The sequence below is a fragment of the Pteropus medius genome, unplaced genomic scaffold (assembly GCF_902729225.1).
Source record: "Pteropus medius unplaced genomic scaffold, Ma_sr-lr_union100, whole genome shotgun sequence".
Lineage (NCBI taxonomy): Eukaryota > Metazoa > Chordata > Mammalia > Chiroptera > Pteropodidae > Pteropus > Pteropus medius.
This window is the reverse complement of record NW_024349519.1, coordinates 432,147-457,893: the sequence shown is the minus strand read 5'-3', so window position 1 is coordinate 457,893 and position 25,747 is coordinate 432,147. Positions and strand designations below refer to the sequence as shown.

The window sequence follows — 25,747 nt, the reverse complement described above, 5'->3', positions numbered from 1 at the left end:
TGCAAAACAGTGCCTGATACACTGCTTGAGGTCAGAACCAGTCTTGTCAGCCTTTGCATGCCTCTGTGTCTAAGACACAGTCAATAAACATTATTCTAAAGGTTTAGTTAACAGAACACATATTTGAGCTTAGCTTAGTTTGCATGTCATATTGTCTTAACAAGGACTATGTCATAAGGCTCTGATAAAAAATAATTCATAAATGTAATATTTGCTTCAGCTGACATTTTTAGTGCATAAATTATTCTCTCTATAATATCATATAACAGGTAGTAACACTAGTTGAAAAGAAATTAGTGGCCTCTTTAAAACACTGAAATTTTATTTTATAATTATTAGAAAAACTACCATCTCTTTTTCGATATTTTAGCCACTTTGAGCTATTATTTTGTAGTTTTTATTCAAAAGTCAAATTAAACATAAATCATTTCTTTAGTATAAACATTACTAAAGTGCAAAAAAGATAAGTCCAAATATAAATGTTGGGTCTTTATAAGGTCCTTGTGCAATTAAAAAAATTTTGATCTTTAATAGGTTAGTAGTTTTCAAAAAGAGCTTCTGCAGCCAAGGTGGAATCCGTCAGCATCCCTCCATCTCCCCATACCACCATGCTCCTTCAACCTCCTCCTTTCCTTTGGGGAACCTCTCCTCTGCAGGTCTCGACAAGCACTCCAAACCAGAGCTGTCATTTTCTTCACCATTTCTTCACCAGGGTGATTAGTCAAGGGACAGGCCTGCTCATCATAAACAATAAGAAGCAGAAGTCTCTGCCTGCTATTGTCCACCCCTTCCCCTGAGCCCATTCTACCTCCCAAAAGAAACCTCTGTCATTGTTTAGAGTATAAGCTTTCTGATATTGCCTATATGTGATAATAAAAATAATAGCAAATATATGACACTGTGTGCCAGTCACTGTTCTAAGCAGTCTACATAATCTCATTTCATCTTCACAATAACTCGAGGTAAATATTATTATGATGCCTATTTTACAAAAATTATTATTGAAGAAAAATGAGGCACAGAGATATTAACATACATCATGCATAAATGCATATTTTTTAAAAAATTACTGTTGTCTTATATTAATGTGTTGTCCAGCAATTATTTATTTCTCCTTGGACATCTTTCCACATCAGGACATATAGATCTACCTCAACCTTTTGGGACCACTTAATAATATTTCCTCCAAAACAGTCTATAACTTGTTTAATCAGCCCCCTGTCAATGAACATTTAGGTTGCTTTAGGATCTTCATTATTAAGAACAAGATTGCAATGAACACGCTCCTACTCTTGCCTTCATAGAGGTGTGCATTTCCGGTGTAAACTCCTAGAAGCAGCATTTCTAGTTCAAAAGGCCTGTGTGTTAAAAATTTTAACAGACATTCCCAAATGTTCCTCCAAAAAAGTTGCATTAATTTATATATATTTTTGCATCATTTATATTTGAACCATGAGCTATATGAGAAAGCCTATTCTCTACATCCTTGTCTCCACATCCTTGTCAATATTGAGCATTGTTATTTTATTTTTCCCAATCTACTAGATGTGTGAAAAATGGTACATTATTGTTTCAGTTTCTATTCCTTTAATCATGGGGAAAGTTGAGTATATTTTCAACTTGGCCACTCAATACATTTATTTTTTGAAACTACATTTACTTTTTAATGTCATTTATAAATTGTTTATTATCTCTACAACTTAATTACTTTTTAAAATTGCACAAGGACTTCTGAATATCATGTGTAACTCCTTGTACAATTCAAATTGCCTCTCACAGCAGCTGTCTTTCCTGGTGTCTGATTCCTATCCAGATCTCATTAATATTCTTTCCAATAGAAATGTTGCTTGACTACACAGATGAGATCCTCCTTTCTGGAGAGTTTCCTTTTGTAAGGTATCCACCCCTGGTTCCCTTTTGTAGGGCATCCACCCCTTGACTGCTTATTCATATTCCCACCAGAGCACAGCCCTCTGAGAAGCCTGACTGACACTACATGACAATCCATGCATTAAGATCACTATTTGGGGTGGTACTCCAGCTGCTACCCTTAACTAGCTAGTCTAATGTCTCTCATTTGTGTGGGGGTGGGTGAAAGGGGGTGGTGCTCTGAATATCAGGATCACCTTTGGAATCTGAATCTCTCGTATAGAATCTAAACACATCGAATTTTTCTGAAAAGGGTCCCCTATGATTCCAATATAAAAATAGCTTTAGGAGTTTAGTTTTGGCTTGATCCCAGGGATATTAAGTAAGAGCAGGGAGGCAGACACCGACCCTAATCACCCATCATCTAGATGAACTGTGTCAGAACCAGGCAAAAGTTTGGACCACTTTAGCATAAGCCTGGGATCAGTTATTGAGCACTGGTCATATGCAAGGTGATTCATTCTATTTGATCTTTTTCAGTTAATCCTATGATACCATGAAACAAATATTATTATTTTCATCTTACAGAGGAAGAAACCGAGGCTCAGAAAGGTGAAATAGCTTGCTCAAGGTCACACAGTTAGTAAGAAGCAGAGACAGGATTTGAAACAATCTGACAAACCCTAATGTTCTAATGACTTACTGCAAAACACATCTTCCTGATTTCTGGGGGTGATCTGGCCCAGTCTTAAGTGTCTCGAAACTAGAAATGGTAAAGGCTGGGCCAGATGCCCCAGCCTGTTCCACATCTAAGCTGACTGCCCCAGCTTCCTTTCAGCTCAGGTCTACATCTTCAGTCTACCATTTACTTACTGAGTAACATTAGGAAATTATTCTGAGTCTTATCCTCATCATCTACCATATGTCATCATTTACCATATGTCAGATACTGTTTTGCATATATAAACTTATTAATCCTCATAGTAACACACTCAGAATATTGTCCCACCTTATAGATGAAGAAACTGTGGCCCAGACAGGTTAAATAAATGTTAGCTCTTATTCATTTTTTAGAAGGCTGGCATGGAAACAAATATCTCTAGCACACAGAATAAACCAGAAATACAGTTTCAGTGTACACTGCATTTCAGGGTCAACTTATTTTTGTTAAATCACCAATTAATAAAAGAGTATCTCTAATGTCATCTCTGAGAAACTGGTAGTGACCACCAGGAACACCAGATCTACTCAAAACTGTGACGCCATTTCTCTGTATCAAAAAGTCTAAGTCTCTCTCAAATTATACCTTGTAAGGGCCAAATTTTAGGTGTTCTCAATACCTCTGTAAAAACTCTAAGTCGAAGATGATATAACTATTATCTTCCTATGGTTTCTAGTACATTATTCATTCACTTGAATATCTTGTCTTCTTGTACTTTTGAAACCAAAAATAGCTTTTACATAATTGTAGTAATTTTTACATATCTTATTTCAACAGTTAAAAAGAGTAACCTCCACTTATAGCCTTTAAAAACTGACTTTGGTCTAAAATTTTTAGGTCACGAAGAACCACCCAAGAACCTTTCTAATCTTTTTTTTTTTTTAAATTAAGGAATTATCAGATCTAATCTAAATTTAATTCTACCTCTCTCTCAAATCTAATTTGTTATATATTCACTTGGTTCTTCCTTCCTTCCCCTTCCCTTTCCCCTTCCCCCACAGTTGATAATTAACTCATTATAAGGGCAAACAATCTAATGCAGTGAGGGCTTTTCCAGTATTTTTTCATATAGTAAGGACAATCTCTTTCAGTAAGTACAAAAATGGATAATTATGTCAGTAACTTCAAATTTAGAGGAAAAGTAGAGAAAAAGCGTTAGGTAATTGGAAAAAGAATGCAGAAATGGAGGGTGGATTGCCGCCATTATGCAAAGCATAAATTTACTCTGAACAGCCTGTTTCTCTTTTAACCTTTGTACCATTCCACACTTTATCATCAGATTCATCAAATGTCAGTGCCTGGTACCTTGTAAGGGCTCAATAAATACCTGTTATACAAATGCAAAAGAATATTATGCTCATTCTCAGTAGCCACATATTTCAACAAAGGTCCATCTACATAATTGGATATCTGTCTATGAAGCATATGCTCATAGGTCTTGCTAATTACATGCTTAATTAAGACAAACTGGCTAATGAAAGAGTCTTCTTTACAATGTCAAAGCAGAACAAATATAAACAATTTAAAAAGTCTGCTTCCGTTAAAGATATAACCACCTTATACCAATCTTTTGTCCTTAATAATTAATCAAGTTTTCTCCAAATACAGGGCTTCTTAGTTTCACTCCTGGCCATTTCCAGGAAGGGCCTGGCTTCCACTCTTCTTATCTGAAATTTTAGATGCTTTGTTTTTTTCAGGTCTTGCTCAATCTGAAAAGCCAGTTCAGATCAATTTAACCAATCCCTTCAAGCAGGAGAATTAAAACGTGTTTACTGAAAAGTGACTCCTCTCTAGGCAAGTTCTCTAATCTTTTCTTTTTGTCAAAATCTGAGAAGCTAACATCGAACAATGCTTTAATCAAGGACAAGTACAGATGAAGCTGGTCACAAAGAATTACCAAATCACACAGCCACAGAAGTGATAAAATTCTGCTAATCTTAACTATGCTATTGATCTTATTTCTTAATAAGGACTGCTCACAAACATATTGTTAGTGTTTTAATTAAATTTTAATGTTTACCTTCTAAAAATTATATCAAATTATGGTGCTGTTTAAGAAAGTTATGGAGAGGCATTTGTTGAGTAGTGGTCTTTTAGTTGGCATGGTAAAGTCATTTTCTCTGGGTCTCAGATTCTTCATCTCAAAAACATAACAATTCACATGGGATGGTTATGAAGATTAAATAAGAAGATAAAAATACTTTGAAAACTGTAAATTTCTATAAAAACTATTATTTTTTTAAATAAAATTTTAGGCCAGTCTTGAGGAAAAAAATGGAATTAAAAAATAAGTCTACCCAATGAAGAGAAATAGGAAGAAATTAGAACTGATTAGTTACATTGTCTTGGTTCAACTAGATGTTAACAAGAAACCCCTTGTTTAAAGCTGTTCCTGAAAATCTTTCTAATCAATACACTGCCCTATTTTAGAGTATGTAGTAAGTATAACGAAAATACTCTTTCCTTGAAGATTCTCCATAGCTTTCTTATTTTTCTCCCAGAGGAGAAAAATTCTAGTTGCTGGAGGATTCTAGTCAGTTGGATTTTAGTGTTTCTATACTCGCTTTTAAAAATGTAATGAGCACTGCTAGACTAGTATTGGCCAGCAGAAATAACTCTGGAGGTAGAGGCTGACAGGTAGTAAAAGTGGCCTGGATCCCAGGAATATCCTAGAAAACTTGCACTCAGATGAAACTAATCCTGGCTATCACAGGATTCAAACCTCAGAAATCCTCAGAGACTGCCACCTGATTTGAACCCTGATGGAACTACCTCAGCTGTTGTCCCTTTAAAAACAACAACAACAACAAAGCTTTGGATTGCAAACCAAAACAAAACTTGTTAAAGTGAGAAGTATATCCTCAAGGCTTATTAATTCATTCAATAAATACTTATTGAGCACTTACCAAGTGTCAAATATCAAATATGCTCTATTTGTTAAAGATATAACCTTAAAAGTAACAGACAAGGTCTCTGTTCTCATGAAGCTTCCATTCTACTGAGGAAACAGGAGAGTTAAATACTGTGATTAGTGCCATGAAGGAAATACAAAGAGAGTAACAGGAGGGGTGGTAGGAAAGGGGGCAGATGCTTTAGATAGTGGTCAGGGAAGGGCTCTTTGACCGAATGACATTTGAGCTGAAAACTGAATGATGGGAAAGAGGCAGCCAGCCAGGTGAAGAGAAGTGATGTGGGAGTTTTCTAGGTAGCGAAAATAGCAGATGCAAAGGCCCTGAGGCAGGAATAATATGGCTAAGGAGTGAATGAGAAGTATGAGATGATGACAGATGAATGGCAGCCGGATTAAGTAAGGATTTATAAGCAATGGTAAAGATTTTAATGCTATTATTCTAAGTGTGATGTGAAGCCAGACAGTGTTAAATAATAGTGTTTGCAAGATGAGATATATTTCATGTGCTCTGGTATTTAACCGCTTATTATGTGTATAATGGCCACAAAATGAAAAGGCCAGGTTCTCGCACTTAGAAGGTTTATAATCTTTTAAGGAAGCAATAATTCGTAAATAGTGACGTTAAGATTAAAAAATAAAGAAAAAAAAGTGCTAAGTGAAGACGGAGGAGGGAGCCACTGTTTCAAGTAGGAGAAATTAGAAAAGGCTTTATTTTTTTAAAGTAGCATTTTATTTGAGCTCTTATGGGAAGAGATTTCAGCAGGAGTGGGAGGGGAGGAGAAGGAGCATGAGGTTGTAGGAACTGCATGAGCAAAGGCACAGAGGCAGGAAAAGACAGGGTGGGTCCAGGAAAACACGAATCATTACATAACTACAATGCCAGGTGGGTGGGTAGTGATGTGGGAGATAAGCCTGGAAAAATAAGCTGTCAGGGTGTGGGAGTGGGGGTCTTGAATGGCATACAGAGACACTAGATTTAACTGACTTAAGCATTGGTGGTTTCCCTTAAGTATGTAAATGAATCTCTTGAGGTATTTGTTAAAACTGCAAATTCCTACGCCCCATTCCCCCATATATATGGATTTGTTGGTCTAGGTGGGACCTGAGAATCTACCTTTTTAACCAACACCCCAGGTGATTCTGAAACAGATAATCAAGAGCACTATACTTTGAAAATCAGTGTTCTTTTTATTTTATTTTTTATGACTACTCTGGACTGTAAGGGAAAAACCGAAGCCAACTGTACGGATTGTTCAAAGACTCTAGCAAAAAAGGGGAATCTGAATTAGAAGACTGATGAAAGAGGCATTATCACTGTTGGGGCAGAATTTATCAAACCCGTTATTAAATGTAGGAAGAGAGGACTGAAGTGTTCAAGACAACTTCAAGCTTTCTCCTTAGAAAAACTAGGTACCTGGTATATAGGGACTAACCACATGGTCTACCAGGTAGTTGGAAATATGGATCTGGAACTCAGAGATATGCAAAGACACTAAACATCCTAGTTTGGTATTCCAAAGTAAACTCAAGACAAATTAAAGAATTAAATATAAAAAGTAAAACCATAAAAATTAGAAGGAAATTGAAGTGAATCCTTAATCCATCTCTGGATGGCAAAAGACTTTTAAGCATAAAAGCAAAAGGAGAATTCCCAAAGAAAAGGATCTACAAAAAAGTAACATCTATGAAATTAAAAGACAAATAACTAGTTAAACATTTGACCAAAGGACAAAGAATTACTATTTTTAAAATGAAGAGCTTACACAAATCACAAAGAAAAACACTGAGAACAGTTTCTGTATGGAATAGTGAAAGTTGTTAAATGACTTGGCTTGGCAACTTAAAGCTCTTGTCACAAAATGAAACTTGCCTTACTTACATTCACTAGAAATGATGGGGTTTCGTGGCATAGATCAGCAGGGCTCTTAGCACTTATTTTACCAGTAATTGTCAACCTGGGAGTACCTAAAAAATACCAATCTTTGCAACTTCTATTGTCCTGAGGGCACAAACACTTTAAATTGCCCCCAGACTCCATTAAGCCTTGCTATCTCTGTGGAAAATGTCTTTACTGCACTCAGCCTTTCTTTCCTCAGGCTCCATGTATCTAAAACGGGTGAAGGGTTAGGAATGAGGTAGAAAATAATTTCAGAATGTCTAGTGAGCCGGGGCTCAAAGTCATCCTTTCAGCACAGAGGATATATAGACTTTGGGATCAAGAGCCCAAATCTCTCATTTTCACAGATGAGGTTCAGAGAGGATAAATGACTTACCTAAGATAACCTAAGTGGCTGATTTTCAAAACCAAGTTAGGAATCCTGACTCTCAAGCCAGCACCCTTTCCATTTTGCAGTGCTGCTTCATCAATTTACAAATTCTGGTTTCTCATAACAATAGGCATTTAAAATACCAATTTAAACTCCTTGTATACTTTCCACTCATTCAATGTGGCCTAATAAAAACCTATATATACTCCCTTCCCCAGATAAATGAAAAACCCTAAACAACAACAAAAATAATAAAAATGTTAAGACCCAAATAAAAATGAGAATAGATGAACCAAATTACAATTCACAGAAGAAACTGAAATGGAAATGAGTATATGAAGTGTTCACTCTTACTAGTAATTAAAGAAATACAAATTAAATACTTTTGCTTATCAAACAAGTAAAGATAAAAAAATAATATTCACTGTTACGAAGGACACACTAAGACAGGCACAATCACTGCAGGTGAGAATGTTAATTAGTCTAATCTTTATGAAAAGCAATTTGGCAGTAGGTTTAGTATTTTTAAATTTTCATGCCCTTTGACCTAGTAATTCAATTTCGGAGAATCTAACCTAAAGAAATGAGTGATTTGTACAAAGATTTATGCATAAACTTATTCTCAGTTTTTTTTTTTACTTAATAATGTAACAATCAAAACACCCAAGTGCACAGTTAAATTATGTAATATCAATACAATAGAGTATTAAATAGCCATTAAAATTATTTTCAAATGATTTCGATGCCATAAAAAATTATGACGTAATGTAAAGTAAAAGTAGGAGATACGAAACTAAATCTGCTATAATAGTATGAGCCCAATTAGCTGTATGTTCATGAGTGTGTGTGTACACACATGTGTGTATATGAGAATCAAATTTTTAAAAAAGACCAAAAGGAAATACAGCAAATGTTAGTTCTCCCCAGAACAGATTATGGAATATTTTATCTTCTTTATAATTATTTTTTCCCCAGGTTTTCTATAGTGAGTATATACAATTATTTTCTAAATGTGTTTGTATTTGTGAAAATAAAACAAGAATTATATGTATAAAATTTAAAAAGTTTTTTTAAAAAAGATAAATTTGCAAGTCACTCATATTGGAGGTGTTGAAGTCATGGGAATAGATCAAATTGCACAGGGAGAAAATATAATGAGAATAAGATGCTGGACAGGGCCATGACAAACATCCACATTTAGGGGGCAAAAAGGCTGTGAGTTAGTGAAGGAGCATGGGAGGAAATGGTCCAATTAGTAGAGAACCAGGTATACAATCATGTCAAGAAAGCCAAATGAAAGGAAGAAACAGAAAAGCTGTCCACTTGGTCAAACGTTCCCAAGTAGTAAGGAGGAGGACAGTGAGAGGGCCATTACAGGGAAATCACCGGTCTATGCACGGACAGACAGATTTCCTGTAATGCTGGAGGCAGAAGCTAAATCTGAGCAAATGTTACCTGTTTTGTAAAACTGACTATGAGGAAAAGAATCCTGGGCCATTTGCTTAAATTTCGATTTATGGAAGAAAAAAAGATCGTGGAAATCTAAAACCAAGTAAAAGTGTATCAGGATTACTAATCTACGGGTAATGACACAAAAATTGACAATACTTTGGTGTGTAAGAAAAAACATGTTTGAGGGATTGTAAGATTTTCTAAATAGTAAGCTCTGTTATAGGATAAATAAGGGAGAAAAAAAGCTCTACACTTGTTATCAGAAGTAAAAAAAGTTGCATCTTTTTTTCTAAATATGAAAGTTCCTAGTTTTAGAGTAGCATTGTTAAGGAATTCTTTGAAAGAAAATTTTAAAAATGTAAAGTTTTGTGGCATCATGTTAACTTCTTATAACTGGATGTGTGAAGTCTCTAGAAACATTTTCTAGTATAAAGAAATCATTTGACATGCTGAATAATAAATTGTTTGTTGGGTCAAACTTTGTACTTTTTACGGAAAGAGGTCTGCATTAGCACAATAACTTGACTGAGTCTCAAGGACTTTGTATCCAGTCACAGAATTAACAACATATCAGTATGGTCCTACCAAGAGTACCATTTACCATAGAATTTCAATTCCACAGTCATTAAGTAGAAACTACTCAATTTACAACCACTTATTTGTTACTAAAAAACCTTGAGAGTCTGTGTTAAGTAATTTAACATCACCTGAAGATGACTGTACACAATTCAAAATAAAGTACTTCAACTTCTTATCAAAAAATATACAGTGAAAAACCATAGCAGTTTAAAAAAAAAAAAAAGACTTTTCTTATGGAAATTCCTAACTTAAGAATCAAGTTACACATTCTCCTATCTGCAGGAAGAGTACAATTCCAATCTAAATGGAACTCTCTATTTCTGAGTGTATGAAATTAAGAATGCCTGAAAACTAGTTTCACTGTCTACATAAACAATGGCAAATTCTCCCAATTTGTGGTTAGGTGGCCTTTTATGGCAAACATGTCTAAAGACCTCCCACATTCTCAACCTTCTTTTTTGTCTGGGTGTATATGTCTTAAAGAATTTTGTACTTAAAAATATTATAAGCAAACAACATAATCATTATAGGTTCCCAAATTATAAGCACATATACCTACTGCCTTTCCAAATATTCCTGGGGGGAGACCACTTTCCTAGAGTGCAAACAGAAAGAAAAGAGGTAAGGAATGTCCAAAAAAATGTGTTCAACAAATGTTATGGCTCAAATTGCCAAACAGGAAAACCACCATCTGTATTATTAACTTACTATTTCTATGTAAAAAATGAAAGACATAATCATATAGAAAGGACCATGTCATGTTCATCCTGTGTATACCAGGACACTGGCACAAAGTAAGCAATTAATAAAAGCCTGAAGGTACATGAAGAGCACTCAAGACTACTTATAGACTTCAGATCATCAAAACTCTACAAAGAATCTTCAAATATTTCTCACTCTTTCCTCCTCTGCCCATCAACCCAAACTGTCTCTGTCTCCAAAGACAAAAGAAAAAGACATTTTGAGGGCACCTTAGCAAGAAACAGTATCCTGTTACAAAGATGTGCTGTCAATAGAATTGTTTTCACTTCTGCAGTTTTCTCTTCTCAGAATTATTAGAAGGTTGAAATTTGGCCCACCTTTACCCAGAGTCTAGGACAAAATTTGAATGTAACAAGTTAAAGAAAGTTGCACAATGGAGCAATTTTTACAAAATGGCACTCCTTTGCTAATGTTGCCAGTACATTATTCTCTTCCCAGTAGCTCCATAGTTCAGCGACTACCTGGCAACAACACTTCCAGGTCCAGTACAGAACAGTGAAAATAGCTCTACCAACTAGTTACTGAACTGCCACAGAATTAACAATAGGACCTAACTCCATCTTTGAAAGGCCATAATGTTGACAGAACACAAAGTAAGAAATACATGAACTGAAGAGAACACTATTATTCAGAGGTTTTTGCTATTATTGTTTACTTTAAGGAAAACTAGAAGAGTTTTCTATTCTCTGTGCTCCTGCAGCACTCTGGGCTGCTCTGTAGTATAGCACTGACCTCACTAATACTATAAGTTGTACCTATTGATCTGCCTAACCCATTTGATTATAAACTCCTTTAGAGCAAGGACCGTTGGAACTTTGAATCTGCAGTAGAACTGACAAAACAAGAGGCACTCAATATTTTGTCTAAAAATTGAAATAAGTTCCTAATTACCTACTATGCTATGTACAAAACAAGGAAATATATATGCATGCACACTTTTTTTTTTTTTTTTAAATTAAACCTTCTCTCCTGATAACTTTAGAACTCCCTGAAGGGCTACCTAAGACATGATCATCCTTCATCTAGACTATAACTCCACAGGAACAGAAATGTTTGTTGAGGGTCATCTTCTATTGTGTCTACATTAGACTTCAGAAGAAAGTGCTATTTCTTAGTTCCTAAAATATTTATCATTTTTGAATAGTGTTAGTAACTATGCAGATAAAAAACTATTCCATTTAACCACATAAATCAAGAGCAAAGTAAAGAATACCTCATGCAAAAGAAGACCTCGCCTCTAAAGGGGCATTGTCCTAAAGGCTGATAATTCCTTAAGTACCTTGACTAACTTAAAAAACCAAGTTTATAAAACCATCTGAAATGGACAGGCTTTTGAAAGCTGGAAATAGGTGAAAGACAACAGTAGTTTGAATATCTCTCACCAGGATCACTAAACTCGGTGGTTGTAAGCACCAATAAAGAGGCAAGGACGGACACCAGATGGTTCGCTCCTAGCACTTACAACTTCAAGTTCAGTAGGTGTAGTCAGAGTGTACGGTTACCTTATATTGACACCTACGTATGTTGGTGACAGGTGCCAGCGATATATACACGATAGCGATTCGGGGATGACGCATCCAGCTGCAAGGATTGCTATATACTCAACATACCTCAAAAGGATACAAGTCTCTTAAACGGAGTTCAATTGGAAGAATGGAAGGAGAGAAAAATAGAAGAGGGTGCGAGTGGCTGACAATGAAGAAAGGAAAAGAGCTGTTGAACAGCATAATACTTATTTCCCTGGTAGATTATTTTGAATTTTGATGAACTGCCACCTTCCTCCACCACACCAAAAAAGTATGTAGTTAGAAAGGAGTGTTCCCGATGGAAGAGGAGGGAGTTCCTATCAGGTCCCGCCCTCAGGCAGCAAAGGCTTCACCCCTACGTTACTTCCAACTCCAGAGCAGTACCCATAAGTGAGGAAAGAGCAAAGGATCAGCGGTTCCTCCACTCTCTCTTTCAAGGGTAAGGAATTCACGCTCCTTGTGCTGCCCCCGCCCCAGAAGTCGCCGGAGAAAGAGGGTGTGGAGGGAAGCCGGGGTCTCCGCGCACTCTTTGGCTGTGGAGGATGTGGAGCGAGAAGGCCCTTACCTGGTTAAGTGCCGTCTTTTCTCTGCGATGCTACCTGCCCTGCCACGGGTCCCAGGCGTTCTGCCTCGCGCACCTGTCGTGACCTAGCTGCAACACCTAGAGCTCCTGCAGCTCCGCCCCAGTCCGGCTCAGGGCCCCGCCCCTAACCCCGCCTACCGCCGCAGGGGCGCGCACGCCAGCCCGCCTCCCGTGCGGCCTTGGGGCGAACGTGCGCGCTGCCGGCTGCGTGCCCTGCCCTAGGGGGCTTCTCGCGTGGCTCCGCGCGTGTGGGTTTGGCGGTGTGCGAGGCGTGGCTGCTTTTCCAGGGCCGCCTCTAACTCTCCGTTGCTCACTGAGGAATCCGCACTTCTTAACGGCCTTGGGCTTTGTGCTTCTTGACTTTAGCCTTAACCCTCTGACTCAGAGTTACTGCAGTTTGACTCAGGAGCGACTGGGAGGTTTGTCCTGGGCTCAACCTTAGGCCAGTCCCCTACCAGGTTCCTGGTGCTTTCGGGGTAAGTTCTGTGCAGGGAGGGTGTTTCAGAGGAGGCCGTGTTATATGTAGTGAAACGAGCTGTAAATTAATTCTGGCTCCAGTGCTTGACATTCATCAAGTCGCTTCACCTCAGTAGAGCTGAGTTTCCTCATATAAATGAAGGAGTTGGACGCGGTCGGATATCCAAGTTTTCCAGCAGCTCTAAGCGTTATTATTCCTACACTTAGAAGCTGTGCGAAAGGTTTAGAGAACTTTAAGAGGCCTAGCACTTGGTCATCCTGCCCCTAAATTCTTGCCCTGGTTCCCTGCAGCCGCATGAATACCCTTTGGCGGTGTCCTTTCCTTTTCTTGCACACCAAGTGTAGTAAAGTTTCAGACAAGTTTTCTGAAGCTTTTCAGAATTCATGTAGTACTATAGAGGCTCGTGGTGGTAAACGCCTGTATTTCCAATTCCTAAAGCAGTTAAGGAAAATTTTAAAGAAATTTCCGACAGCGGATGGATAGACCACTCAGTGTTCCCTTCTTCAAATATCCAGGCTAGACTGATTCCTGGATAGGTATCAAGCATCAAGACTCTAGCAAAACCGGCAGGTAGCATAGGGATGTAAAAGAGTATGCAGTATCAATACGGGATGCTACTCCCTTGCATGTGGAGTTTTCTCAATTAATCCCCACCCCCGCCGGAATTTTTTTTTTTTTAATCAAACCAATAAAGGCCTTTATTCACTAAGAAACCTAACCTGGGTCAGAGTTCGGACCTCTATTTGAATTTTGACTCAGCCGCATAACCAACTAGGCAAATTATTTGCTGTCCCAAAGCCTCCTTTATTGCCCTTTTGAAAATAGAGGTGGTAGTACAGTTGACTTTTACCAATTTACAAGGCTGATCGCTGAATTTTCAGGGGTTTTATGAGCCAGTTGTTAAGCATAACCACTATTAAAAATCAAATTGTGTAAATTTATGGTTAAATATATTTAAAAAATAGTAAATACTCAAAACTTTTTTTTTGTCATTTTATGAATAACTGCTCTTGAGGTGAGGCTGTCTGTTGTATATCTGTATAATGGAAATATTCTATAATTTACGTATCTCTTCCCAACTGTATTCAGAGATGGCACATTCGTAGCATGAAATTGACCGCAATAAGAGTATTTACACCATGGGAACTGGCAAATGCTACAAATCATATGTTTATTAGTTTTCTAGACCAAGTATCTGCAACTTTTTCTGTAAACAGCCAAATAGTAAGTATTTTAAGCTTTCCAGTATAATAATATTTAGTCTTTGTCACAACAACTCAACTCTTATTTAAAAAAATGGGCATTGCCATGTTCCAGTGAAGTTTTATTTACGAAAACAGGCAGTAGGCTTATTGAGGAAACGTTGACAATCAGAATTAAACCTAAAGGTGTGTCACATCTGAGGCCTTGACATTATGAATAGCACAAAAAAATTGAAGTATTCTTCTAGTATTCGAAAACTATTATCCAAGTCAGCAAAGAAGTCAGTCGTGTCATGATAAATGAATGAAGTTTCAACATATCTCTTTACTGTTTCACTTTTTTCTTACTGGTTAACTTAAGTAAAAATATCAGCCAACATCCACGTCGGAACCACTCTTCTGTGGTCAATGTGCGCATCTTTTTTTTTGCTGAATCAAATCATAATAAAGCATTCATAGTCTGAGAAATATTATTCAAAAGAGAATCAAAACTAATAGTTGAGTTTCAAGAAATAGCAAGTCACATTGAAGGTATAGGTACAGATCAAAAAGCAAGACATATTTTAGTTTAAAATTTATGCTATTTCTAAAATCATATAACCATTAACAAAAATTTTATGTTAACCCCCAAGTAGTATTGTGAATTTCACTAACATAACAAAATTGTTTTTCAGATTCTCATCCCTAAAAAGCCAGAGTAACAGAGTGACTTAAGTTTTTTAAATCTGAAGTTTAAAATAAACATAGAAAATAATGGTAGTGAAAATTGAGGGATACCTAAGCTAATGGAAATAAATTTCAGAATCATTGACTAATCATTGAAGAAAAATCATCATGCCCATTAGAGGAAGAAATAGATAATCTTGTGCTTCTAGGTTATTGGAATGAAAAACAAGTGTTATTGTTTTCAGAACAGTACAAAGGCTTGAAATAAAAGAATGTAAATTAGAATGTAAGGATTGTTTTATAGTTCAGCATTTAGGAGTGACAGCATAAAAGCATGTCCATGGTTTCAAGAAATGGAGCACATATTTGGCAAACCTAAATGGTACTAATAAAACTACTAAGCAAACTTCGGTGCACACACACCAAAAACTTAGGGAATATTTTTTAAAGGCTGTACTAAAATTCAAGATTTGTTAGAAGAATCAACTACTGACTCAATTTCCAATTTAGTGTATAAATTAAAAAAAGATATCGATACTATCATAGAAGTTTTTAATACTCTTTATGGTTTAGTAAAACATAATAAGCCTTTATCTCATAGGAGGGAAATAGGTTTAAAGGAAAAAGGCAGTTGTTTACATACTTGATACAATGCAACAAAAACAGCAGAACATATTGCAAAATAAATTATATGAAGATATTTAAGAATATAGAAGAAAATGCTAGATATGTGCTATGATTGATTAGTCATCTCCACTTTTAAAGAAAAGCACCTAGCGATTTACCTCTAGTACACAGTTGGATCAGTTAATGATATTTCTCACTTTAAAAGAACTAGTGTCAGCTATAACAGTGTATATCTACTTTAAATGATTGTGGCTTTGATAGTTAATATTGGAAAGCAAACTTAATTACATTTTTGTTCTAATGGTGTTCCTACAATAGTGGGAAGGAAGTCTGCAGTAGCTACAAATTTGTTAGAAAATTTTCCTCAAGTCCATTTGGCACCGTTTAAGTCGTTGATTATAATACGGTATCTGAAGTAAATCGTTTAAAAATATTCTGGATAAAATTCTGTTTATCACCAATCCAGTAAAAATAAAATTGAGTTCGAAACTATAGCTAAAGAACTTTTAAAACTGGTCAAGTATGAGGGTTGAGATGGGTGGCCTATAGTTTATGAATTGCCACTGTTGTATGTCAGGCATATCCTTTATTATATATGCATTTTCTCATTCTTTTTATTGTTTTATAGTTTTAAGTTTTGAAGAAGTGGTTTATCAATTTTTTCTTTTATGGCTTGTGCTTTTTTTCATTCTACCTGAGAAATCTGTGTCTAACCCAAGGTCACAAAGATTTTTGCCTATGTTTTATAGTTTCAGAAATTTTATTGTTTTAGCTCTTACTTCTAGGTCTGTGATACATTTCAAGTTAATTTTTTGGTATATGGTGTGAGGTAAATGTCCAGCATTTCCATATGGATATTTAGTTGTTCAGCACCATTTGTTGAAGAGACTGCCTTTCCCCCATTGAGTTACTTTGGCTTCTTTGTTGAAAATTAAAGGGATATATTTGTGTTGGTCTATTTTTGGACATTCTATTCTATTCCATTTATGTAACTATGACAGTCTTTTAATAATTAAAATACTTAAGTGAAAAGTATTCTGTAGTTATTCTTGGATATTATTAATTCTATACATGTGAACAACTTGCATTCTTCCCAAACATCTATTTAAAATTCATCAGTTTTAACTACTTGAAATGTATAGTTAATTCATTTAACTGACAATATATGTGTATTAAAGATATTTTCCCATAAGTAATTCCTAGAATAGTGAAGTTATTTTTGTAAGGAGTATACTTTTTTTTATTATAAAAAAGTAATTAGGCCTACTTTGCTTATAGCTTCATTTTCTAAGAATATAGAAAAGGGAATAAAATAAACTCTTGTTATGTGAAAATCTTTAAATAACCAAAACTATGTTCTATTAATGACGAATGAAACAATATTGAAAATTTCAAAAGATAAAGCAGAATAAATTTTGTTCTTTGGGAATAACAATTACATAAATGTCACAAATCAAGGATGAGGATTTCCTGACTTCTGCTTCCAAACAATTCCAATAAATGAAGGAGGAAGTGATTTTTCTTTTTAAAAACTTACTGTTGGCAATTGGTGTACTTCCTTTTACTCTTAGGATTTTAAACACATGTACACTAATATCCCTGAACTTAATAAACTTTTGGGATTTTGTCAGATTCTTAGTTTGCAGAATGTTAAATTGTTTCAGTAAAAAGTCACTCTTTTGTGGAAATGTAACAGAGCTAGGAAGATGATGCCTTACTGAGTGAGTGGGGGAACACCCAGACGTTAACACTTGACTGGGAGGTGATCCCTTGCTCTGGTGGAATAGCATAGGCTTTGGAGTCAGAATTCATTTGCATTTCATCTCAGACTTTTTAACATGAGTCAGGGGGCAAATTTCTTAGCTTCTCTAAGTCTCAGCTTCTTTCTTGGCAATAATAGGTGACAGTGTTGTCCTAAGGATTAAATTAAATGACACCTAGTACTCTGCTTAGCATAGAGTACACATTCAGTAATTATTAGATTCCTTTCCCACTTATCCCAGTGGTTCTTCATATAGTTTGAGAAATTTTCTGTAGATAAATTGCATACCCCTCAGCAGAAGTTGATCTGTTGGGTTCTTACTCATTCTTTTAGTAACAATGATAGGAGTTTGAAAAGTGCTGGAGAACAGGAGAACGTCTGAACCCGGGGATCAGACTCTAGGATAAGAAACTAGTTCAACAGGAAGTGTGCACTGTCAGTCCCTTAAGGATCATATGCTCAAGGTGTCCAATCCTATCTCATGTTTAATACCTCAAATGTCACTTGATGGTAGAAGACTCTCTAGGGAACAGTGTGAGAACAGTACCCAGCTGTAGTGGAAGGCTGACCTGAAATCACCTTTTAGTCTTTTTCTAGCATTCTTTGTCCTCCTGTAATTTAATTATGTCCTCTCTTGCTGCAGCTTTAAAATTCAGACACTTATTAGTGTCTGTCACCTTAAACTACCAGATTCTGGCCCTCTTCACCACCTCCCACCTTCATCCTATGAAAGAGACAATGGTACTGCCTAATTTAAACTGCTTCTGGTTCCTCCTCCCTGGTCCCCAACAACTACCCTTTCACAATTAATTTTATTCCTAAAGGCAGGAAAAACTTTTCAGAATGTCCTGGCTGTTTATTAGGAAGATCTCCACATCCTTGTTTGTTAGTAAACAAGAGATTCTCAGTTATGTGTGCAAATATCTTAATGTGCTTTTGGAATATTGCAGAAAAATTATCAATTTTTATTTTGAGAATATCTGCCAAAACAAAATATTCTCAATCAGTAAGACTGATCATACTAACATGATTATGGCTGCATCACTATTCCCATTCTATTAAAGAACAAAATGAAGATTTGACTTTCTATATACTGTTTATGCACTGTATTAGGCCCCGAGAATATAAAAAGTACAGATTTGTATCTTATACTTAAGTCAGAAGGAAGGCAAGCTCGGATTAGAATTCAAAGTCCCTAATTCTGTTTTTCTGGCATGTACAAGAATACTGTTATATACTGCATTGGATCTATCTCTGGCATACAAATACACAGAACTCTTTCTCTGATTCTGCATATGTAATATAGTCATATCTATCTGTGTATATTTAAATTATTAACACCTATCAAATAGTATTTCATTGATTGATTTCCAAAAGCTTATTCTTTATCCTGTTCCTTTTGTTCATGCATAAATTTGAGCCTGCTCAGAAGTATATACACTTTTTAACACTTTCTGTTCTAGTATCACTCAGATGCAGCACCATCAAGAGCAGTGGTCTCCAAACTTTTTGGCACCAGGGGCAAGGGCTCCTGTGAGAATCTAATGCCTGATGATCTGAGGTGGAGCTGAGGTGGTGATGCTAGCACTGGGGAGTGGCTGCATCTACAGATGAAGCTTTGCTCGCTAGGTCGCTCGCTACCCACCTCTTGCTGTGTGGCCTGGTTCCTAACAGGCCACAGAAGGTACCAGTCTGCAGCCCCGGGGCTGGGGACCCCTGATCAAGAGTAAGAAAAACAGTCAGTCATTAACACTTTTCTGGAAAGAGTTCTAATTAGAAGAAATAATTAAATGTCTATTGTTTAAGCCATTGTTATGTGGATATTTTGGTATAGGCGTACTTCATTTTATTGGCTTTGCTTTATTGCACTTTACAGATGTTGTGGTTTTTACAAATTGAAGGCAAGACCCTCAACCAGCAAAACTATTACTAGCTTTATTACAATAACTCGCTTTATTTTGGTGGTCTGGAATGGAATCTGCAATATCTTCAAGGAATGCCCGTGTTTGCTGCTGAAAGCACCACTAAGTAAATTTGGTCCATAGTTAAAGCACCTGACCTAGATGGCTTTATTTATGTGTTCTTCCAGATTTTCAAAGACTAGATTACTTAAATTTTAATTAAACTTTTCCAGAATATAGAACAAGTGGAAATATTCTCCAACTCTTTCTATAAGAAAAGTTATGTAAAGCTTTGATACCAAAACCAGATAGGAAGAGAAAGAAAAATTAAAGGCCAATCTCATTATCATAGACACACAAATTCTAAATAAATTATTAGTAAATTGAATCCAGAAGTGTATTAAATAGATAATATCCATGATCTAGTTGGGTTTACTCCAGGAATGAAAGGGTGGTTTAACATTCAAAACAAAACAATATAAACTATCAATGTAAATTACTATATTAACAGATTAGAGGGGGAAAAGTCTATGAATATCTCAATAGAGCTAGAACAATCATTTGAATTCAATACCCATTCATGATAAAAGCTCTTAGCAAGCAAGACAGAAATCTACAAAAGAAATCTACAAAAAACTTAAAGAGAACATTTCTTGTTAAAAGAAATCTACAAAAAACTTAAAGAGAACATTTCCAACATTAAAAGCTTAGAAGACTTCTCTCCAACACCAGGAACAAAGTAAGGATGTCTACTATTACCACTTCTTTTTTTTTTTTTAATTACCATTTCTGATCAGCATTTTGCAGGAAGTCCTAGACAGGGCAGTAAGTCAAGGAATAAAAAGAAATAGAAGAACTTAAAAAGAAGAAACATTGACAGGCAATATCTTTATAGAAAACTTGAAAGTATATAATCATAAATTGTTAGAAATAATAATAGAGTTTAGCAAGATGGCTGGGTATAAGATTAATATCTAAAATACATTTCTATACTTTAGCCATAAATAATGAGAAAACTTAAAATGCTGTTTACGATAATCTTAAAAATAAAGCATGTAGGAATAAATCTAACAAAATATGTATAAGATACAAGGAGAAATTCTAAATTTTGTTGAAAAACATTAAAGAAGATAGAAATGACTAGAGAAATGTATCATGTTCATGTGTAGGAGTTCTCAATATCAAAAAGATATTCATTTTTCCAAATAGATCTGTAAATTCAGTGCAATATAATCAAAATCCCAACAGTTTTTTTAGGAACTTGACGAGCTGATTCTAAAAGTCATAGTAATAAATATACAATATGGTATTATTGGTACTAGGATGGGTAAATCAATGAAACAATATAGAACCTAGAAACATCCTCATTTATAAAGATTAATTTGATATTAAAGATGTGATTAAAGATGATATTTCAGATCACTGGCTGGTGAGTTATTTAATAAAGAGTATTGGAACAGTTGACTATTCATATGAAAACAGGAAATAACATCTTATTTCACATCAAAATAAATTCCAGATTTAGTAAAGTTAATATAAACAGCATCACATAGAAGAATTTAGAGCTGAGAGACAATAAATAATAGGTATAGTATGTTCCCCTTGATACTGATAGCCGTACTTTCCATCTCTCACCTGGATTATGGCATTTACAATTTCATTGGCTAGTTTCACTGTGACTTGTCCCCTTTAATCCATTCTTTTTACCACTAGAGTATGTGCTCTATAGTATGTTACTCTCCAGCTTAAAATCCATTCATCGCTTCCCATTTTCCTCAGTATTGAATCTAAAACCCTCAACATGGCCTGATGCCTGCTTATATCTCTAGCCTCATCTCTTAGTACTCTAACTTCACTCTCACTTCTCTGCAAAGTAGGTCTCAGTTCTTCTGACCTGCTGTAGAGCTTCAAGTCACATGTCCTCTCTATCCATTCTCTGGACCTTTGCATGATAGTCTCTTGAACTGGAATACTTTTTCTTCCCCTATTTCACTTGATTACAGTTGACTCTTGAACAGCACAGGTTTGAACTCCACTTATATGCATTTTTTTCAACAAATACTGTAAATGTATTTTATTATTTTCTCAATAGCATTTTCTTTAGCTTATTTTATTGTAAGAATACAGTATATAATACATATGCAAAATATGTGTTAATCAACTGTTTATATTATTGGTAAGGCTTCCAGTCAACAGTAGGCTATTAATATTTAAGTTTTGGGAGAGTCACAGTTATACTTGGATTTTTTGACTCTGGGGATTGGAGCCCCAACCCTCATGTTGTTCAGGAGTTGACTGTAAACCTCTTCCTCATTCCATTCTATCCTAGAGGTCATTCCTCTGGAAAACTTCCTCTGACACCCCAAATTTGTATTAAGCCCCCCTTCTATAATCTTCTTTATTAACTTGCAGATTTACCATTACTACTTTCTTCCAATCCATGAGAGCAGGGATTGTTTAACTGATTGTTCACTTGTTATATCAGTGCTTAGCACAATGTTGTTTAGACATTCAAATATTTATTAAATGAATAGTCTCAAATACAATTTCCTCATTCTTTTTCTTTTCCCATTAACTGCCCATAATATGGCTTTGAAGTATACATACTTTGATTATCATATTTATCAAAAATATTAGTTTTAGAAATATTTTCAAGATAGCTGAATCCACTAGAACAAGGGTCAGCAATTATTTCTGTAAAGGGCCAGTTAGTAAATACTTTAGGGTCTGAGACCACAGATAGACTCTGCTGCTGCTTCTCCTTCTTCCTCTTCTTCATACTTCTTACTTCATACCTTCATACTTCCTTAAAAATGTAAAAACTATTTTAGCTTGTGAACTATGCAAAATAGGTCATGGATCAGATTTGACCCACGGGCTATAGGTTGCCAACTCCTGCACTAAAATACTGAAAAGAGATTTTGTTATAATGAGCTCAGCCAACATTAAGTCATTAATGGCTGACTGTAACCTGATGGTTTAGAGTGAATATTACTATTGCCACTTTAGAGATTAGAAATTGAAGCAAAGTTAGGTGACTTACCTAAGATCATACACTCTGTGTAGTACACCTCAGACTTGTTACTCTCGTATTCTTTTTGTTTTAAATGAGTCTTAAAATATTCTATCTTTATAAATAAACTGGAAAAAGTAGAGTAAATGGAACTAAAAGTTTTAGTTATTGTAATTGTCAGAAACATTAACATTTTCCAGGTTCTAACATAAAAGGAACACCCCAGAAACAGGTCCGTTGGATTGTGTGGAATATCAGATTGTGTTAAAGCATATTGGAACAAATATGTATAATGCCTTCCGAAGGAAGAAAAGTTCAGCAATCTAATCCAGGCTCTAGCCTTAAGGGAACTGACGTTATCTAGAAAGCAAACTCTTATTTCCAGTTCTTAAATATGATGGAAGTTCATGATAATTGAGCTCTGGCAGCTGGTTCTAAATAGTGTTACACCGATTCTTTACCCTGACAGGAGCCTCAGATGTGCTCAGTTTATCTCCTTTCACTGGGAGACTTTTTCATTAGACTTATTAAGGAGATATAGAATTGTGTTTTGGGATTGCTTGATTGATATTGTTTTTTACGTATTAGTTGATGCCGGGATCTGGTAAACAGGAGTTTGTTTGTTTGTTTGTTTCTTAAAAATAATTAATATTTTATGGTGACATTGGTTAATGAAATCCAGTGTTTCAGCTGTACACTTTAACGGTAAGGCATATATATATTTGCACTGTGTGTTCACCTCTCATAGTTAGATTTCTTTCTGTCACCACATATTTGACCCCCTTTCCCCATCTACCTCCCTGCTCCACTCCCTTCTCCACTCTGGTAACCATTAGCCTATTGTCCATGTCCATGAGTCTTTGTCCTGTTCATTTGTTGCTTTTAGGTTTATATCCCACATATAAGTGATATCATGTGATTTTCAACTTTTTCTGTCTGGCTTATTTAGCTTAGCATAATTATCTCGAGGTCCATCCATGTTGTCACAAATGGCAGTATTTCATCTCTTCTTATGGCTGAGTAATATTCCATTGTATATATGTACCAAAGCTTCTTTAGCCAATCGTATATTGTAGGATACTTCGGTTGCTTCCATGTCCTGGCCACTGTGAATAATGCTGCTACGCACATCGGTGTGCAAATATCTTTTCGGATATGAGTTTTCAAGTTTTTGGGGTAAATACCCAGTAGAGGGATTGCTGGATCATATGGTAGATCAATTCTTAGTTTTTTGAGGAACCTCCATACTGTTTTCCATAGTGGCTGTACCAATTTGCAGTCCCACCAGCAGTGTGTGACGGTTCCTTTTTCCCCACATCTTCTCCAACATTTGTTATTACTTGTCCTGTTGATTAGAACTATTCTAACAGGTGTCAGATGGTATCTCATTGAGGTTTTGATTTGCATTTCCCTAATAGCTAGCGATGTTGAGCATCTTTTCATATATTTGTTGGGCATTTGCATGTCCTCTAGGAAGAAGTGTCTGTTCAGGTCCTCTGCCCATGTTTTGATTCTATCGTTTGTTTTTTTGTTGTTATTGAGTTGTATATGTTCTTTGCATATTTTAGATATTAGGCCCTTATTGGAGGTATTGCTTCAAAATATATTTTCCCATTTGAATGGTTGTCTATGTATCTTATTGATGGTTTCTTTTGCTATGCAGAAGCTTTTTAGTTTGATGTAGTCCCATTCATTTATTTTTGCTTCTACTTCCCTTGCTTTTGAGGTCAAATTCATAAAATCCTCTTTAAGTCCAAGATCCTTCAGTTTGGTTTCTATGTTTTCTTCTATGCAGTTTATTGTTTCAGGTCTTATATTCAGGTCCATAATCTATTTTGAGTTAACTTTGGTGATAGACAACAGTCTAGTTTCATTCTTTTGCAAGTGGCTTTCCAGTTTTCCCAGCACCATTTATTGAAGAAGCTTTCCTTTCTCCACTGTACGTTTTTGGCTTTTTTGTCGAAAAGTATTTGTCCATATAAATATGGGTTTACTTCTGGACTCTCGATTCTGTTCCACTGGTTCTTGTGTCTGTTTTTCTGCCAATACATGTCGGTTTGATTATTGTCGCTTTGTAGTATAATTTGAAGTCAGGCAGAGTGATGCCTCCAGCCTCATTATTTTTTCTCAAGATGGCTTCAGTAATTCAGGGTCTTTTGTGCTTCCATACAAATCTGATGATTTTTTATTCTATTTCTTTAAAAAATGCCGAGGGGATTTTGATGGGGATTGCATTAAATCTGTATAATGCTTTAGGTAATAAGGTCATTTTAACTATGTTGATTCTTCCAATCCAAGAACATGGAATATCTTTCCATTTCTTTGTATCTTCTTCGATTTCTTTTGATAGGGCCTTATAGTTTTCATTATATAGGTCCTTCACATGTTTTGTTAGATTTATTCCTAAATATTTTATTCCTTTTGTTGCAGTTGTGAAAGGAATTATTTTTTCCACTTCTTTTTCTGATACTTCATTATTAGAGTATAGGAACACTATGAATTTTTGAACATTGATTTTGTATCCAGAGACTACTGTATTTGCTTATTGTTTCTAGTAGCGTTCTTGTGGAGTCTTTAGGGATTTCTATATAGAGAATCATGTCATCCACAAATAGTGACAGTTTGACTTCTTCGTTTTCTATTTGGATGCCTTTTATATCTTTCTTTTGCCTGATTGCACTCACTAGGACCTTCAATGTTATATTGAATAACAGTGGCGATAGTGGACAGCCTTGCCTTGTTCCTAACCTTAAAGGGAAGGTTTTTAGTTTTTCACCATTAAGTATAATGTTGGCTAAGAGTTTGTCATAGATGGCCTTTATTATATTAAGGTACTGTCCTTCTATACCGATTTTTTTAAGTGTTTTGATCATTAAACAGGAGTTTTTAAAAAGAAAGTGAATAAAATTAGAACTATGAACTATGATTAACTCATTTACCTAGCAGAACTGGAAGCCAGGGCTTTAGTTGCAGCACTCTTGTAATTAATTATTTATTTGCTCTTGAAATGAAGGCTGACCATATTTCTTTATCTTGATTTCTGTTAGGTAGTTCATTTATTGGACAGCTAAACTAGATAGAAAAGAAAGAAAAGATAGTCTTTCATAAGTAGTTTTTGTCCTAGTTGGAGATCATCACCACATAGATATAAGAAAGACTTGATATTTTATCCTCTTATTTTGTCCTTTGCTTGAGGCTCCTGATCAAGGCAAAACCCTTTAAATCCCAGCAGGAGGAGGTCTAAATCTTAAATTGCACTATCCTTAAAAGGTCTTTGTCTTTCAGACAAGTCAGATAATGTTGGAACGTTCCCATTAGTGAGTCATGTGTACCAAACATTGTTTCTGTGTATTTTTTTGCTGTAACTTTTAAACATTCTCTTTCTTCCTTTTCCTTGCCTGTTAAATCACTACTGAGAATGTAAGACT

At 35.6% G+C, this 25,747-nt stretch overlaps 2 protein-coding genes across 2 annotated transcripts in view; one reads left to right on the top strand and one right to left on the bottom strand.

Annotated features, from left to right (window-relative positions):
* LIMA1 (LIM domain and actin binding 1) overlaps positions 1–12,797 on the bottom strand; it is a 73,794-nt gene extending 60,997 nt beyond the window's left edge. The window contains exon 1 of the mRNA XM_039882057.1: positions 12,653–12,797. The gene's annotated coding sequence lies outside the window, so the exon portion shown is untranslated. The remainder of the gene's footprint in view (positions 1–12,652) is intronic.
* Positions 12,798–12,962: 165 nt separating this feature from the next.
* LARP4 (La ribonucleoprotein 4) overlaps positions 12,963–25,747 on the top strand; it is a 150,130-nt gene continuing 137,345 nt past the window's right edge. Inside the window, exon 1 of the mRNA XM_039882066.1 lies at positions 12,963–13,146. The gene's annotated coding sequence lies outside the window, so the exon portion shown is untranslated. The remainder of the gene's footprint in view (positions 13,147–25,747) is intronic.